At 41.1% G+C, this 19,242-nt stretch overlaps 1 long non-coding RNA gene across 1 annotated transcript; it reads right to left on the reverse strand.

Annotated features, from left to right (window-relative positions):
- Positions 1-5,410: 5,410 nt before the first annotated feature.
- LOC110481586 (uncharacterized) lies at positions 5,411-17,128 on the reverse strand. The gene is made up of 4 exons (XR_002467273.3): positions 17,075-17,128; positions 14,111-14,329; positions 8,217-8,286; positions 5,411-5,767 (listed from the first exon to the last, which is right to left on the reverse strand). It is a non-coding gene; the product is annotated as an uncharacterized LOC110481586 (long non-coding RNA).
- Positions 17,129-19,242: the final 2,114 nt, after the last annotated feature.

Below are 19,242 nucleotides of genomic sequence, written 5' to 3' on the forward strand. Positions count from 1 at the left end.
TGTTGAGGTAAAATGTGTACGTAATACTGAGTCTCATTTTGATAATAATTACATAAAATTACATAAACTGGGAACTATAACAGCAACTTGCTGAACATTTGACACAGTGATGGGCAGGCTGTCTTTTTCCTGAAAACTTACACGGGGGACCACACTTACATTTGAAAAATCTATATTCCTGCACATGCTGCTGTTGTAAACTATATGCAAAGTTAATTAATGTCTATTAATTGACAGTGTGCTATGTTGCATCCACCACAGAATTAGCAGGGCAGAACACAGGGTTGGTAGTAGCCCAAATAAGCAGATACTTTACACAGACAGAGCTTTCTACAGCCCTTAAATTACTTTCCTGAGACAGTGTCTTGAGGACACACTCTTAAGGCAGCAGTTTCTCCTAATGCAATCCTAGCTTGGAGATTTTCACTCCTTTAGGTCCCTCTGAAGTATATTTCTTTGTGCTTGAGTTATCCAAGGAGAAAACTAGCCTTTGTCAGGAAGCCAATAGATAATTTAATTTAAGTGCACCCCAAGCAATACTGTGACCTTGACTTCTGCTTCATCTCAGAGCCATCTGCCCAAGCCTCTGTGTCTGGGAAGCTGTCATGAGTGTCCAGGCTCTCCACAAAATTCCAGGCTGTGGCTGATGTGGTGCCACTGGGGAGAGGAACTTGCATGACCCATGACTGATTTTGTTCACTGACAGAAGCTGTGATCTCACACCTCAGTGTTGAGGCTTTAAAAGCTAAATTAGATGTTCAAGTAATTTAATTAAATTTCCTCATGCTGTGAGTCAGGAAGCAGGAAATAAATTACATGCACACAAAACTCAGAAGATCCTCACCACATTTGAAATATTGCCACAACATGATGCCAGTTAGTTGGAAAGACTCTGCATGCTATTTAGATTTAGCATTAAATCCAGATTCAGTGCTAGATGTGGCAGAGATGATGGACTTTGGCTGGTTTTTCATCTCCAGGTATAACTCAATGTCCCAGATAAAGGGAAGACATTGGGAGGACACCAGCATGATACAGCTCAAGTCCCAGGGAAGTTTGCTACCAAGGCTGACTGGAAAATGAAGTGCCTCAAGTCCCAGTTTGTTGCCTTACACAGTGACCTCAGTGCCTCAACTGCAATAAGCTGAAAACTGTGTCTCCATTTTAGGCCTTTACAGAGGATCCCAGTAATGATGTTGTGGCAGATGTGTAAATTCAGCAGTAGAAAAGCTGCTCGAAGACTTGAACAAGGCCTAATATAACCTTGAACATTGCTGGCAAAATCAGTGATTAAAATGTCATGTGTTTGGACAAGTGTAGTGTCCTGTGTCAGTGAAAAAGCTCTACACGCTCTTAAACTGCTCTTCAGCTGAGCCCTCTATCATCAAAGCAGCCTCCTGGTGTGCCCACAGCACTCACAGCACCAGAAAAGCACTGAGAAATGAAACAAAAAAAACCCCAAAAAAAATACCTTAAAGGCAGTAGAGTTATGTGGATTTTTATTTGCAAGGAAAGAAGTCCATGAAAACCTCTAATATTTAATGAGACTTGAAACTTATTACCTGTTCCTTTGGGGGTTTGCAGCATTTTTCATAACCAACCTTGGACCAGCAAAGGTGGGCAGATTGCCATGAGTGCCTAGAAATTTTAAATTGTCCCTCCAGTGGGAAACTGCAGAGTCACACAAGTTGGGCTGGGAGCGGGATTTAGCTTTCCAGGGAGCAGGGAGAAAGGAGTGGGGAAACAGAGAAATGGCAAGAAACAAAGCCCTTGGAGGAAGGTGATGTGCTTGCATTGCCACTGTCATTGGCTTGGGAACTCAAGCTGTGAAACGGAGTGACAGAATACAAATCCAGAGATGGCAACCAGACACACATTCTTTTGCTTTATAATAAAAAATGCCACTCTATCTGTAGATGCATCTCAATGAGAAGTAGGAATGAAAATCTGTCTTAAAATGGCTTGTGACAATGGACAGAAGAGTTGGATATTTTATACCAAGCTTTCTTGCTGATGTCTGTAAATACTGGTTCTTAGTCTGTTCTGGCATTATTCTCTCTCCCATCACTGCCAACAAATGTGGAGTTAGCCATCTGGAAAAAAAATATCACATTCTAAATTATGTTTCGCTCTCTACTGTCATGTGACTATTAACCCAGATAAATGAATTTAAACTATTCCTGGGTCCATTATCAATCCACTGGAGAATGACAGTAAATTACTCTCTAGCTTTTTTTAAAACATTTTGAGATCTATGTAGAGAGCACATCAAATACTAATTCACCCTTCTGAAGGATAATGCCAGTCTTTACAGCACCTGTAAAGTGTGCTCACACTTTTATCTGTGAGTCAGAGCTGCAGCTTGCCACAACTTTTCCCAATGATCTACAGGGAGAGGTGTTTGGGGGGAAATGCTTTTTAGTCATTATGAAATGGGTCATATTTTTTCTGACATCTCTTCAGAACTGGTATGAATTTCTTTCACTGCCTGCCAAATTTATTTCACTGCTGACCACACATAGATATTAATTCCAGTTTGCCAGCATGTTTTTGCTCAGATGATGCATAGAATTCAATGAGATTCCACAGATACATCCCTGAACAGTAGTATTTAATGATTTAGCAGATAATTCTGGTAGAAAATGGAAAGGGTTGTGTTTCATCCAGTTTTGGAAACAGAAACTCTGCACAGCTTTTAAAAGTAAGGGAGTAATGCTGCAGTTATCAGATATAACATTCAACAAACCTACTGACTCAGAAAAACACATTTTGGGACACTTAGTTTAGATGAGTTTTTAGGATGTCTCTTATTTGAGTCATGTAGATTTTGGGGGTTTTTTGCAGGTACTTCAGAGAGGTTATTTTTCAGTAATACCACGTTTAGAGACATGTGTCTAAATTTTCTTATGAACTATCAGCCAACATTTCAAAATTGAAAGTGAACATGTTTCCCTACAATGAAGAGATTTCTTTCGCTATTTATTTTCCTTTTGTTCCTTTTTTGGAATGTATCTTTTCCATACGAACTTTTATTTTAGATATACACATAGAGACTATATGTATAAGAGAGGGAGATTATATATATATTTTTAATAACATATAACATATACCTTGTGTATACACTCCCCCAGTGTAATGCTACAGTGACTTGGGAATTGTACAAAGTGGCCTATGGTTCTAATTTTAGCAAAACCGTAAGAAGTGAAAAAAAAGTACAAATTGTAAACCTAAGGTATTACATTTCCCTTCCCTTACATCTCATGGGTTTTCCTGCATTTTAAAGGGCTTCCAGGGCTCTGCACAATAAATTTTACATAGGCTTTCACATGAACTCTTCTGTAAGGATTCGTGAACGTTGTAGCAATTCTCTCATTAGAGATCAAAGCAAGGGAAGATGCTGTGAGAGTTTTTCTATGAGCCCTACCTGCCCTGTCTTAATAGATCTTTCCAAAGAGATTCATTATTTAAGTTAAGGTAGAAATGGATAAAACTCCTATTTTTCAACTCTACCAGAAATCAACATTATCTTTTAAAAGTTTGATCCATATACTCTGACTTTTTTATTTTATGGGGAGAAGGGAAGAGGGATTTTTTCTTCCAAAAGCTTGTGTCTCACACCTTAAATGCTAATCATCCTCTTCCCTAGCTAAGCTCTACTCTTTTAAGTATAGAAAACTAGTTAGGCTATTCATTTATGCAATACTCAGTCTTTTGGTGGATGTATCCACAAGGAAACTATTCTCTGGCCTTAGTTTTGCAGCAGTATGATGACAGGAACATTTAGTACCTTCCTCCTGTCAGGGAAGACTGTCAGTAAATAAAGAAATCGAAACCCCTTCCTGAGTCAAACTCCTAGTGAACTAGTCAAGAATGCTTAATGAACATAAAACCACACATGCCATTTCAATCATGGCCATATCTAGCATAAAAATGCAGAATTAAAAAAAAATTAATTAGATTATTCCCTATAACTAAGTTATCAAGTCCTGGATCCTCTCATAAATCAAGGATTAATATAACAAGGCCATGAGATGTCCTCTACACCCCAAGCCTCTCCTTCAGACTGTCCTTTCTGTTGAAAGAGATTTCAGGGGTACACCTGCTTGCATGGGTGCCCTGCCTCCCTGCATTTTATCTGGTGCATGTCTCTGACTCCCACGGCTCAGATGTCCTCCAGTGCCCTGGAGGGGTTCCAGCATCCAATTGACAACTCACGTCCTTCATCTTTCTCCCACTCCCATGAATAGATCCACATCCCAGAAAATTGATATTATTTTACTGGTATAAGAACTAGGTCCAGCTCCAAACTTTAACAAGGTTAGTGAATAAATCCTATCACTGTAGGGCCTTTGGATAAGGTTAGCATTTAAAGTTGCCAACAGTCTTAGAATGGACAGACTTGCTGCTGAGCAAGTTTTATAGAGCACTTCTGTTCTTTCCTCCATACAAACAGTAGGCTGAATATACCAATTTCTTTTTGCTGCTGGAAAAAGGTCAATAGCTATTCTCTTTCATTTACTGGAAAGAAAGCATGAAGAAGCACTATGATTTAGCCCTTCAATCTCTGCACTAGATTAATTATAGCTAAAATGATCAAGTTCATAGACAGAAATCACTCGAAAGAAAAATCATCTTTCTTGCTGTTTTTTTTTTAATATGGAGGTGTGCTAACCAATATTTTTAATATATTATTATGGGAACTCAAAATGTCTCTCAGACATTTTTAGAGGTTCCAGGCCTTGGTCAGAAGCATTTTAGAACCTGGCAGGCAGCTGAAAAACAGCTGTGATTTTGAGTTTGAGCCATGGAATGAATTACCATCTTTGGAGGTGGAACAAGCAGTCACAAAAGGTTAGATAGTATAGTAAAAGTAATTACAAAGTAGAGGGGAAATTTTTTTAGTATTGTACAGGGGGGTTTTCACTTTGTACATGGGGGTCAGAAGTTCTAAGATGGAGGAAAGTGGGCTAATCCTGTTCTTCCTCCTTCTTTTTCCTTACCTCCATGTTCTTAGTGATGTTGGCACTCACAGATTGGTTTAGAGTAGAAAAACACTTGGCAACCTAGGTAGTAGGTATTGGGGAATAATTGTAAACATGTAATACGTAATATATCTTATAAAAGATAGCAGCAGCCCTGGGCGGGGAGAGAGATGAAGAAGACAGCAGACAGAGAGGATGTCAGTGTGTGTGTGTGCCTCTACCCAGGCTGTTGATCAAATAGCTGCAGTCCAAGAACATAATCTGTTAGATAACTAGCAATAAACCGCCTTGAGACCGAACAGCTAAAGCCTGTGGAGTTTTTCTTTGGAAGCACGGGTTGGAGGAGGAATTTCACCACCATATGAGACCCCAGAGCAAGGCCAGGGTTCTCACATATTATAAGTTGGATTTTTTTTTTTTTTATAACAGCAACTTGTAATAGCGGGAAAACTAAGTGAAGCTGTGCCAGTTCAGTAGAAGATGAAAACTTAAGACTTTCTAAGGAGAACTACTGAAAATGCAGATAGTGGTGTCTAATACAATTCTTCAGGTGCTAAGCCTCCAAGATTTTTGGCAACTTCTCAAAATTATCAATAGCACTATTTATTGTTTTAAATTGGCTGGGGAAAGCAAGAAGTACTCTGCAGGCATCTGGCTACTGATGGGATGAGAAGGACATACTTTGCCTTTGGATTCCTTGTTGAGGCAGAGTTGCTAAGACGCACGATTCATTCCTGGCACTTTGACTTGCTGTCACCACGTAATTCCAATGTCCTGCCTAATGCCTGAGGAAGTGATGAACATGGTGAGTCTCTCTGTCTGATGACTGTGCAATTACCATATACAAAATGCAACAGCAAGAGGAGCTAAGGCCATTCTGCTACAGGGGGAGATAGGGAAATCCACAGAGTGAAGCTGCCTCATGAAGGGAAGGGAATGCAGCTGAGCTTCTGGCATCCCAGACTATCAAGTCAGTAGCTGAAAGGCTGAGGGGTTGCAGTAGGATCATCATACTGCCTTCACAGAAACCTTTTGAATACATGCCAGTTTTGACACCAAAGACTAAGCAGGTGGAAATAAAACATTCAGATGTGGAGCACCTCACTGCTCTGCACTTTAAAATCTTAATTGCACTGGGATTTCACTGGTGAAAGCCACAATCTGCAGAAACCTTACAAACCTCTAGAAGGCATGTGATCATCAAGCACTAGAATGAAGTGATGATTTCTCAACTCACACTGGGCTTTTAGGCAGTACTACAGTTTCTAATTGATTTTGTAGATACAGTGCGTCATTAAATATTATTAATATAGTATAAATGGGTTTTAAATATCTATTTGGATAATAGGCACATTATTATAATCGATTTGGGCAACTACAGCCCTTAATACTAAATGCTGTCTGCCACTGTGTGTAATATTAAGGTCTTCAAATTAGTACCTCATCTCTGCCTACCTTGGGTGTGAAAAAAAATTTCTTGCATTTGTTAGTTTTAAAACAAGGTCACCAAACAAGTAAAATAAATATATGTACTTTACTAATTAAATGAGTAAGGCAACCTCTACTTCATTAAAATAAAATAAAAATAAAAAAAAACAGTATCAAAGGAAAATCTCACAGTCAATAATTCTACCCTGGGAGAAAAGAGGAGCAAAGATTAATATGAAATTCTGTTAGTACATGCCCATGTATATGACTGTGAGAGTAATCACCTCCTATAATGAAACTAGACAAAATTATCTATTTCTGCACACAATAGATGGAAAAGAATATGTCTCTTATTCAAATACATTTTCTAAGGCAGTAAATTGGTGCATTCCTAAATAATGTCTGACCAATATATCTCCATAATCTATTTTATAATTTTCTTCCTTAATATTTATTCTTGCAAGTTTCACTGTACATCATATAAATGTCTATATCAGGCTTGTTTGCATATTTTCTTATCCAGAATCAGAGGAAAGAGTCACATTTCTGAGCATGTCTAAAACAATTATCCAGTCCTCTTGTAAAGGGTACCAATATTTTTGGCCTAGATAAGATGGCAAAGATAAATTGTATGTGTGAATTCTCCTTTTATGATATTCTTACAGTTCTTACAGTTCCCTGCTTCTCATATAGCTATGGGATGAATCTGAATATAGTCAGAAGGAGAAGATCACAGTGCAGGATACTTTATTAACTGAATCTGTGTCTTAAGTTTGCTATGTCAGTAAGGAATAGAAATGTTGTTTCTGCATCAGGTGTTTTATTATTTTTCCACTCCATTTCCTTCCTGCCCAAGGAAAAAAAGAAGTGAAAAACCAACAGAAATATTTTCCTCTGCATCGGTCTGCTTGAAGGAATTCTCGTTTGTGGAGTTTTCACAGAATATTTCAAAACTATTCCTCCCAGCTAAGGGACCTGAAAACTGCTGAGCATTGGCTGCTGTGCATCAAAGCACATGTGCAGGTAAGTTTGAGCATGTATTTAAGTGTTTTGCAGGATCAAGGGCAGAGTTATCAGCATTTTGTTGTACAAAGGATAACAAAGTACACAGTTCAGCAGAGGAACATTGAGAATTCACATTTGGGGCATCCTCTTAAGAGCAGTGAAAGGAATTGTATTTTAATCATATGAAGAAGGTTTGTGAATACAAAACAGTCCAAGGTGTTTTTCCAGAGACCAGGAAGGGGTTTTCCTGAAAGCTAATGACAAAGAAAACATTCTTGAGTTTTGCACCTCTTTCTGCAGCATTGCAGGTGTTCATGACAGAGCACAGTACCAAAGTCTCAGCTGTCTTAGATAAAATAGGAGCTGCAACATACTGACATTTTTAATAGTCACAGGTTTTCCAACTGGGTGAGTACCCTCTGGGACTACCAGAAAGAGAAGCACAAGCTTAATTAAATTTAAATGAATTTAAATATTTTAAAATAAATTCAAATATTTAAGTCACCTGAAAGCACTTAAAAACCCCACCCTATTCTCTTCCTCCCTTTCTCTTTCTCTTGGTTTCATACCCATCTGATCCTAATAATAAATAATTCTAATGTAGGCACATAAGTATAGCTGTCACGCACAATTTTGGGATTTTAAAACTTCCTTTCATTGATTTTTCACAGGAGTTGAGATGGGAATAGACAATAAACTCTCTGACTATAGAAATTTTCTGGCAATGGATTGCAGGGTCTATAAATTCTTGTTGAACTGTAGGGATCAAAAGTAATCCATGAATACAAAAGAGCTACTTACCTTATACTCCTGGAATTCATTTGCTTGCTCCAAAACCCTGGCTAGGAACCAAGGCTGTCATTTCAGGACCCTGGAAGGATGAAATATACAGGGAAAATAATTAATTCCGATATTTGTGACCTGAAGGGAATTGCATAGTATATATACATATATTTCATATTTAGTTTTACATTCATTTATTCATCATGCTAATACATACAATTTATATCTGGCTTCTAAGGCTGTAAGTTAAAAAAAAAAAAAAGGACAATCTAATAAATTGTTTTAATACATATCCATCTAGCCTTCATGTGTCAACCTAGATAATAATAATAATAATGTGATATAATACTACTACTACTAATAATAATAGCCCCAAACTTAAAGGCAATCTCTAAAAAAGAATGTCATTCCACAGGTTTATAAGAATTGCTACTTATGACAAGTAAGTATCATAAGTTAAATGTAAATGGAAGTCACCAAAAAATTTCTACTGTAGTATCTAGGAACAGCACACCATCAAAAATAAAATAAATTAAAATAATCTATCCTTATTTCCAGGGCAGGAGTAAAGGAAACAGAAGATTATATGAGATGTCTACAGCTTTGACGTGGTATGCTGTATCCATACTAATAGTGGAAGGAATCCCTGCACAGCAATGATAATGAAATCAGGATGTATATTTTTCGTTTTCTCAGAACTGTTAAAATACTAGCCAGGACAAGCCAAAAGTCAAAATCTGCCTGAATCAAACATTTTCTTTGCAGTGTTGATAAACAGCAGCAACAATTTTCCATGTTCCTGGTTATAGGAAGAGAATCAACAGAAAATACCAAGAGAGGTAAGAACCTTTATCCCTCAGAGACAGCTTCCTGAAATATTGGCGCAACACAGCTTGGCTGCACTTCGGTGCTTTTCCTGCAGGTTCACAGCCTTGTTCTTTCCAGATCCCGCACATGCTGTTGTCACCCTCACACACAGCTGCCAAGGGAAATTACTCCCCTAGCAGAGTGTCTGAGTGCTCTTTAGCTCAGTGGCAGAACTCCACTGGACACGATTTTACTGGAGAGTTCAGGTTGCAGAAGTTAATATTGGACTGTGAATAACCACTGCCCAACCTGAGAAACAGAAAGTGTGGAGATGTTGATGTTCTGGCAAACATCCCACTGGCTTTCCTGGCTAACAGGTGTTTAAATAGGTGCTGATGTCATTTTCCTAGACAGCTAGGCTCTTTCTCTTTCCAGGATATCTGAGCTGAGATGTCCTAATGTACTCAAATGTATGAATACTAATATATAAATGCTAGCATACTAGTTTATTTCTGTAATATAGCCACACAATTAAAACAGCCTTTTATGCCATTTGATAAGGTCACATTATCTGGAAATTCTTGCATAATTCTTAAAAGAGGTGTCAAATATTTTTTTTAAATGCACCACAATTCATTTTGCTGAAATATATCCTTAGGGATGTTTCTATGGCATAAATGCTTGCAATTAATGAAAAAAGAAAAAAAAATCATTATTTAGTGGTTTTTTTTTTTCCTTTATAAACATCTTAGAATTTTGGGTAAATTGGATAATTTTGCTTGCAATATGGGAATGCATCAGGGTGATTTTTTCCTTTTTTTGCTTTCACACCATGGTTCTTCATCAGAGAGTTAAAACAGTAAAACAACAGGCAAAACCTAGTTTTTCTTAATGAGACGTGAATCGCATTTGGCATCTGATCTGACCTTCACACCCAAAATATCAAAGTGATTCATATTCTTTAATACATTTATCTTCACAATGAACCTTTGTGATAGCACATAATCTCCCTGTTTTATGGAACTGTACTACAGCAAAGTTAAAATACTGCTCACATATAACAGACAGGAGCCTGTTGTGGATTTCTTCATTATTGTTGTCATCCTAATCACTTGGTGGACTGGATATACCCATCCAAATTAAAGCATTTGTAACTTCCTTCTGCTAATAATTATTCTGGCATCTCTGAAAGACAAAATTCAATGGACAATCATATGCCCAATAAACAATTTTTTTTTTTTTGCATCTTGCTGAACTTTCACTGCTCTCCTATGTTTATACGAAGCAACACTTTGGCTTTGCAGACCAAGGATGCTCTGCCTTCCTCTCACAAATGAAAATATCATAGGAGAGGAGGAAATTTGCCTTTATAACATCAACACTTTGTTCTTCCTGTGAGAACCATGATGACCACCAGTAACAGATCAAGCAACAGTGTTAGAATAGAGCATAGCATCTAATCCAGCATCAGAGGACAAACACTTTCCCATAAACTCTAGCTGTGTACATCCCCCTGCAAAGTCACCGGAACAGATTCTGTTACAAGCAGATTTTCTATTTTACAGTGACACCTGCAGTGTTAGGAGGAAAGTGCCACTAGCAAGAGCAGTGCTGTTCAGTTGTTTTACATTAAGACACATGCTGATTAGCTTTGAGGGCAGGCTGTGACCAGCACTACAGGATGTTAGGCTTGGAGGACATTTTCCAAAAAGCACAGGTCCACTACAAGATCATTTATAGGCTTGATTGATCATATGGGCTGATTACTTTGTGTTACTAAGGAAGCAACAATTTTTGTCTTCACTCTCTGAAATAGGGGGAAATCACATCTTTCGAAGATTCCAAGCCTTCCTGAAGGATTTCAGCTTTCAGATATTTAATTAGAATCGTAGAATGGATAAGGTTGTAGGGGACCACTGGATATCATCTAATCCAACCTTCCTGCTCAAGCAGGGTCCCCTTAGAACACATAATTCAGGATTGTGTCCAGACAGCTGTGTCACCAGGGTAAAAGAATTTGCAACCTCTCTGGTCACCTTGTCCCATTGCTCAGTCACCCTCACAGGGAGTTCTTCTTCATGTTCAAGTGGAACTTCCTGTGCTCCATTTTCTGCCCATTGCCTCTTGTCCTATTGCTTGGCACCACTGAGCAGAGCCTGGCTTTGGCCTCTTGGCACCCTCCCTTCAGATACTTATTGACAAGTATTGATTAAGATGCCCTCCCTATCCTCCACTCCCTAATCATCTTTGTTAACTTCCACATGGACTCCAGGAGCTCCATGTGCCTCTTGTCCGAGGAGCCCAGAACTGGACACAGCACTCCAGCTGAACTTCACTAGAGTTGAGGAGAGGGGCAGGATCACCTCCCTCGACCTGGTGTCAATGCTTTTCCTAATGCACCCCAGGATAGCATTGACACCACCACACTTCTGGCTCATGGACAGCTCTCCAACAGGACCCTCAGACAAATGAAATAGAGAGACAACAATCCAGAAATCCTCTAAGAAATCAATGCATAAAAACAGGTATTTCAGACCAGTACATGCAATTTACATTGTGCAGTTGCCCAAATTTCTTTCAAGAGACAGTCTAGTTCTTTAATTTTCACGTCGTTGCTGTGAGAATTCCTAACTATGATTTTCTTCTATAAGACAATTCACAAAGCAGTAAAAATTCTTTCATAGCATTCAAAGGAGGTTAGGGGTAAGGTGACAGATAGGGATTTGGGAAGCTTGGTCATGCTTCCTGACTTTACTGGCATTCTGTTGAATAATGACTTCTCCACCACTGCTTGCCCGTCCTGAAAGCCCTAAAGGTGAGTGATGCTTTGCATGTTTGTACAACACTCAGCATTCTGCAGCTCTTATCTGCATCTGTGTTGTGTGATTCTCTACCAAGCATAGCATTCATTGCTTACCTGCAAGACCTTTCTGAGAGCAGTTTGGACAATTTTATACTCTTGCAAGGTGCTAAAGGGCCTGGTTTAATAGCACTTTGTAAGAATTTTCCTGGTTTTCCTACATAAAAATGTAGTATTTTTTTGGCCAGACTTTGATCAGCTTTCAAAGCTGTACTCTAAGTAGGGCAGCATCTCTGTGTCCCTCAATTAGGTCTGTCTGATGATTCAAACCATACAATTTCTGTGTGACTCAAAGCATGAACTTTTATATCCCTTAACCTTTTTATATTCACCAATCAGCCCAGAAATTCTTCCTACCTTGTGGTCCCACTGCATTAACTTCCACAGGTCCAACAGGGACCCTTGACACGTGTTGTCATTTACCATTCTATTTTAGATTATTATTATCATCATTATCATTATTACTTTCTTTATAATACTACACATTTGCCCAGTTACTCAGGCACATTTTAATTTCTTGTTTTGCAACATTCACATAAACTTCCACATAATCTTTCACAGAACACAGGCTAATTTTGATAAATACATAATGCATAAAAATGTATATATGAACTTTCCTTGTCTACTTGATTTGACTTTCAAGACAGTGGTGCCATTTCTTACCAGGCACTGACTGAACCTGCTTTTCTAGTCTATTCTAGTGAATGAGCACAACTGGGTTTGGCATGGGGAAGGCAGGAATAGCTACGTCCAGAGAAGATATATCATCTTTTTCAGGTAAGAATTCAGCTGAATATGTATAAACCATCTGCCCTTTGGTTCTGAAATTATAGTGGTTGGAGTACTTGCTTCATCTAATCCTTCAGAATTTAAAATATACTCTTCTGTTTTCTATAGGTCTCAGATACTAAAGGATCAAACTAAAATGTGAAACCCTTGCTGCTTCAGCAGTGTTTCACTTATTCCCTGAAATAATTATTTCTTTTAACCTGAGGAGGCTGAGGTGGGGACCCAGGCACGTTGTGAGGACAAGGGACAAGGGGCAAAACAAAACATTCATTCTGAGCACATTACAGAAATCCCAGAAGGAAAGAAAATACAGTGAAAGCTCATTTCTCTCCTTCATGCTCTATGCCCTATTGCTCAGGACATAGATAAAAAGGCAGAAGGAAGTAACTGACTTCTAAGAGCTACTGAGCAAGTTAATGACAGCCAGAAACGGATCTTGGCCCAGCATCTGGAGCACATGGGCAAGGTGGGGATGTCAGCATCTCAAGTGCAAGCCTGTGACACTTTGACCTCACCTCCTGGATAATCAGGAGAAAGCACATTGATTCTGGATATGAAAAATCATCTTCTTTTTTAAAGTGCGACATGGAAGAGCTCTCTAGATTTGCTGTGAAAGCAAAGCTTAGAAAGCAGAGTAAAAAAGCAGCCTCCCACATGCATGCTACTTTAAAAGCACAGAATATGATGCTAATGGAATACTTCTTGTAACAATAGGCTTTTCTGTTGCCACTCTTTTTTGTTTGTTTGGATTTAGAGTTTTTGTAGCTAGACTACAAGCAGTGTGGGATAATGGTTCTGACAACAAACACCCTACTCTGACAGTCACTTGCTAACAGTCACCTCCTGCCAGAAAAAGCAACCCTTTTGCTGGAGCCTCACAGCACTGCCCCACAGGCTGGTGGAGACAAAACCAAGGGCAGAGGGCATCAAAACTAAAAACAAGTCAAAAATGAAGTGGGCTGTAGAATTTTCATCTGATGATTTTGAACCCAGGAGAACCTGGGAAATTTCTTTATTTTTCTTACAGCAAATTGGACAGACAGTTTTTCTACTGATCTATGGCTTATGTCTTTGATGGTCAGAATCACATAAGGAATTAGGATGCCTAAAAGGATTGTGCATGGCTGAGAGCACAAGGTTATTCTGGTAATGCAAAGCAAAGCTATAGGCACCCCATCAGCTATGGATGACTCCCAGTCAGAGGAACCAAATGTGATCCAGGACGGCACATGGAGCAGGAAAGAGGTGAGGATGACAGTTCAGGGGGTGAAGAAAACCTGAGGTGTTGTTGAGCAGGAAAGGAATGAAGGCAATATTTTTCATCACTTTAACACTTTTAGATATTAAATAACTATATTCAGTCAATAGCAACATTCACCAACTATTTACCCTGTGCCTCTATTTGCAGGCTGCAGCTTGTTTCATGTTAATTAGCATTAGTGTACTCTGAATTTACCTCACACCAAAAGCCATGAAGCACATCTCTGCCTGTGGTCACTGGTAGCTGGATTTTACAGCAGCTTCCTTTGTGATGCTGTTCATGAACAAAGGAGAGGAAAAAAAGGGTGAAGCCCTTGTTTCATCTCGTAAGAGGCGTCTCTGTCAGCAGTAGCCTGGGTATTTGGGTAGAGATGTGCCCTTGTTTCTGTAAATCACACTTGGATGTAGATTGAACCTGTAAAGAAAACACATTCAAACAGTTAAAGCAACACATTTTAAAGGCATTTTAAACTCACACAAATCCCCTCTGTGCCTTGGTGCTGCACTGGGGCAGGAACACCCGTCACAGGGGCTGCCAGGAGTGGTTTTGGCCCAGGACCAGCTCTCACTGCTTGGCTCCCTGCACAGCTGTACCAGCCAGCACAGCACCAGCTCTTTGGAGAGGCACGGGAAAATGCCTTTCAAATTCCTCTAGATGGCACAGCACCTTGACAAATGTGGGAATGAACATGCTTGGTAGACAGTGAGAGCCATACAGCCTCCTCTTCTCTCCTGAGAATGGCTTTTCCTGATGAACTGTGCTTATTTGTTACAATTCCAATGTTAGGATGGAGCTCCTTCTTAAGGCAAGGTAGGCTTTTGTGCCCAAAGTCTTGCCTTCCCCATAAGCCTCCCAGGCACATGGGCTTTGTGCTGCCAGCTCTGGGCACTCAGGCAGGGATATAACATCCCACTGGAGGTCATGGCTTGTGCAACATCTGGAAAAGATGAAGACAAAAATTTTGGGTGGTGTTTCATCCCTACTCTGCAGCCATGCTCAGAATTCAGCAAAAAGCTGCTATTCAATCAAACACCTTGCTCTCTAATACAAGCTATTTTTAAATGAGAAAACAGATTTTATGAAGCCACTAAGTGGCATTGCTGTCCTGTAAGAGTAGACCTGAGAGAGAAAGACATGGAATTGTTCCTACAGAGCTGAAAGCCAGGTTGCTCCTTGTGTTACTGGAACAAAGCAGTCAGACCAAGCACATCCAGCTTCCAAGAACATGAATAACATGACTGCTCTGATGCCAAATTCCCTTGCACTGGTTAGCTCATCTGCTGAGTCCCTACTCTTTCTTCTGTAGCTTCTGTCTCATATTTAAGGGTGGGTCATGAATTGCTTCAATTCTCACCCTTCTTATGAGGATAGAAGAGCTGTGGGATTTTTATAACCTCTGAGCTGAGGACTAATCCCAAAGCCAAAATGTCTTGGCTTTATAAGTAACCCTGCCTAGCACCTCTGCTGCTCAACATTGGTGAGCATGCAACTTCTTTTATCTCCTAGAAAACTTCTAGGGACTGGTCCTAATTAAACAGTTAGCCATTATATATTTGCCCCCAGCAAACTCCCCTGCGAGGCTCTCTGCCTCCCCAAATATTTTGTTTACAGTTAAAACCACAGAAATCTGGGGGAAGGATCTTTCCATACAGCAAATGGACTAAATTATACCCACACTGATACAGAGCATGGGAGATTTACAGTAGGCTGATCAAATTGATATGCACTAAAGGGGAAAGTACATTTCCCTTGACCACAAAACACTCATCAAAATATAATGAATGTTACAGTGAGCTCATGGGCACTCTATTCCCCCTGTACCCGGGACCCTGTGACTCTGATCAAGATAATCCTGGACCCCTCCTTCCTACCCCAATGGGGTTGGCAGAGAGCCAGGGAAGCCCACCCTGTCCAAAGTCTATATAGACCCCTGACATTTCCTGTTTGTTCTCTTTTGCCCCGCTCTCCACTAAGACATCACAGAATAAAGAGAGCTGAACCAACATATCTCGGGGTAAGAGCCTCTTTTGGAAATCTTTACCATCTCCTGATATTCCTCCCCTCACAGCCTTGGATCTCTGGGCTAGCCTAGGATATTCAGGGGGCTGTGTGAGGTGGGGAACGTCAGTTGGCCCCCAACGTGTGCTGCCATAAGCCCACGAAGAAGCTGGAGGTACTATTTCATAGGACCTCGGTAGCTTTTTGGGACAGTCAACTGCCCTATTACTCTAGCTGCCTTTAAAGGCTTTGAGTGACAGGGAAAGGTCGGGACCCTGCCTGCGTACCCCAGGTGGGCCGGCTGGAGAGGGACCCCAGACGAGTTCACAGACGACCCCTACAGTTCAAAGGCGTGGTAAGTCCTCCGATCGCGTCACCCCGGGGATCGCATCTGGCAGGGAGGATTATTACCATAGTAGCTGCAGGAAGCTGCTTGCGAGGGTAAGCCAGGAACCCTGCACAAGCCAGCGTGGAACCGGCGGCTGAGACCCACGTTCCCAGGGGATGCAGTGATGGGAGGGAGCCAGCAGCTCAGCACAGCGGCGGGGAAAACCCCCTGTCCGAGGGCAGGAGCCGCTCCGGCAGCGGTGGGACTAGCGCCCATCCCCCCGCCCTCCCCTCCTTTGGATCCCGTGCTACGGCAGGAATTCAAAAACTTCGTGCTGTGTTACAAAGTCTGGTGGAGAATACACCAGCGATACGATTAAAATAATGGGTGCAAAACTATCTATGGAACAAAAGAGCACACTAAAACACCTTAGCAATATTTTAAACAATGTATCGTTTTCAGATAAGCCCCTCCTATGTTTTGTATGCTGGCTGCTAGCAGAAATACCAAATTTTACTGTGCAAGAACTGAATTAGCTTTCTTTATGGGACCAAATTGGACAGATATTAACTTTAAAAGTCGAAAATGGTGAACATAAAGCTTCTTGATTTATTCCGATATTTTTACAAGCCCTAAAAAATATTTTAGAAGCAGAAAAGAGGATACAGACACAGGATCACAGTCCGAAAAATCCCTTTCCCCCCACCTATCCATCCCCTCAGTACCCCAGCCCTGATACCCCTTCATCCAGCCTGTATCCTCCCCTAACACCTGGTTCTTCTGAGATATATAGTCCGGATTTCTCCGAAACCGAGGAATTCCCTCCACAGCACCTTGCAATGCCTCTGAAGCACACGCGGCAGTATTATGGCTGCGGCCATATGCTCCAACCCCCTCCCCCTCCCCTTCACAATCCTTTCCTGCCCCCACCCCCTGCCTCTCCTCCAATTCCTTCCGGCCTCCCACAGGCCCCCAACACCCTGCTTATCAGAGCCAGCCCCCACATTGCCCCGGGAACGGGACTGGCCCTTACACAGCTCCCAGCGCCGGCGCTGAGCACAGCGGGGCGGGGGCAGGGCCCAGCAGCTCAGCAGCTCAATGTGAGAACTCAAAATATCTCTCAGACATTTTTAGAGGTTCCAGGCCTTGGTCAGAAGCATTTTAGACCCTGGCAGGCAGCTGGAAACAGCTGTGATTTTGAGTTTGAGCCATGGAATGAGTTACCAACTTTGAAGGTGGAACAAGCAGTCACAAAAGGTTAGATAGTATAGTAAAAGTAGTTACAGAACAGAGGGGAAATTTTTTTAGTATTGTGCAGGGGGGTGTTTAACACTTGTACAGGGGAGTTTTTACTTTGTACATGGGGGCCAGAAGTTCTACAATGGAGGAAAGTGGGCTAATCCTGTTCTTCCTCCTTCCTTTTCCTTGCCTCCATGTTTTTGGTGATGTTGGCACTCACAGATTGGTTTAGAGTAGAAAAGCACTTTGTAATATAGGTAGTAGGTATTGGGGGAAAACTATAAACATGTAATACATAATATAACATATAAAAGATAGCAGCAGCCCTGGGCGGAGGGAGAGAAGAAGAAAGCAGCAGACATGATGTCAGGGTCTATGTGCCTCTGCCCAGGCCACTGACCAAACAGCTGCAGCCCGAGAAGACAATCTTTTAGATAACTAACAATAAACTGCCTTGAGACTGAACAGCAAGAGCCTGCGCAGATTTTCTTTGGAAGCACGGGTTGGAGGAGGAATTTCACCACCATATGGGACCCCAGAATAAGGCCGGGGTTCCCACAGCTCACAGCATGGGGGGGGCTGGGATTTCCACCGTGGCACAGACAGCCCGAGAAAAGGGGGGCGGGTTGCCTCTCACTGGACCCCAGGAACTGGCGGGGGGACAGAACCCTGCCTGTGCTGAGGACCCTATACCATCTATAGCACTGGTTGTTTATTTAGGAAGAAGAAACAGTACCAGAACATACCAACCACTACCATATAGAGACAAAACAGAGATCTGTAAAATACAGAGAGAATTTGGGAGGTCCAGTGAGATTTTTAAAGGGATGATAAGGGCAACATTCAATTCAAATGAAATGGTACCTAAAGATATCACTGACTTATTTAAATGTTTACTCACACCTTCTGAATCAATGAGATATGGGAAAGTAAGTGGAAGTTAGCTTTGACAGTAGTTTTACAAGAAATACAACAGACACCCAGTGAGGCCATAGACAGTGATGGCAATCCTATTACAATGCATCATTTATGCGGTACAGGAGACATACAATGCCCAGAAAAACAAACCAGACTATTATCTAGGTCAGTTTTGGAAAAAATCTATAATGCTGCAGAAAAAGCATTGTACCAGTTACCAATAACAGGCAAAGGGCAGCTATATTAACATTAAACAGCTTCCTTCTGAGAGTTTTTTACAGTTTGTCGATTGTTTAAGAGCCCAGGTGGAAAGACAGGTGCAAGACACTAGAGTACAAGCAGAGATGATTAAAGAAATGCCTCAGAGGAATGCAAATGAGACCTGTCGTAGAATTATTCTCAGTCTTCCTCTCGACCCAGCACCTAGTCTTGCTCAGATGATTGATGCCTACGCCAGCAGAGCAGAGCTGCTCGATACCCCTGACAGTCATACATCTGCAGAACTACAGCCTGTTGCCACTGCTGCACCGAGTCCAAGGAGGCAACCCATGTCATCACAACAGCTGCAGCACATCATCTGCCCGTGTTGCAAGAAACCAGGACACTTTGCCAGAAACTGACCTCAAAACCAGAACCAGAGACAGATCAACAAACAAAAAAACTAATTTCCCAGCACGCTCCTGCTACAACAACTACGTGCAAAGACATAAATATAGCGGGACCCACATGGGAAAATGCCTCTCTCTTAACAAATAAGGGGGAGGGTAGGACTCATGGTGGGGGGGGAGAGAAAAATAAAAATGTAAAATGTACAACTAACAAGGTTTGGCAGCCATTAGGCCGA

Source organism: Lonchura striata, chromosome 4 (genome assembly GCF_046129695.1).
Source record: "Lonchura striata isolate bLonStr1 chromosome 4, bLonStr1.mat, whole genome shotgun sequence".
Lineage (NCBI taxonomy): Eukaryota > Metazoa > Chordata > Aves > Passeriformes > Estrildidae > Lonchura > Lonchura striata.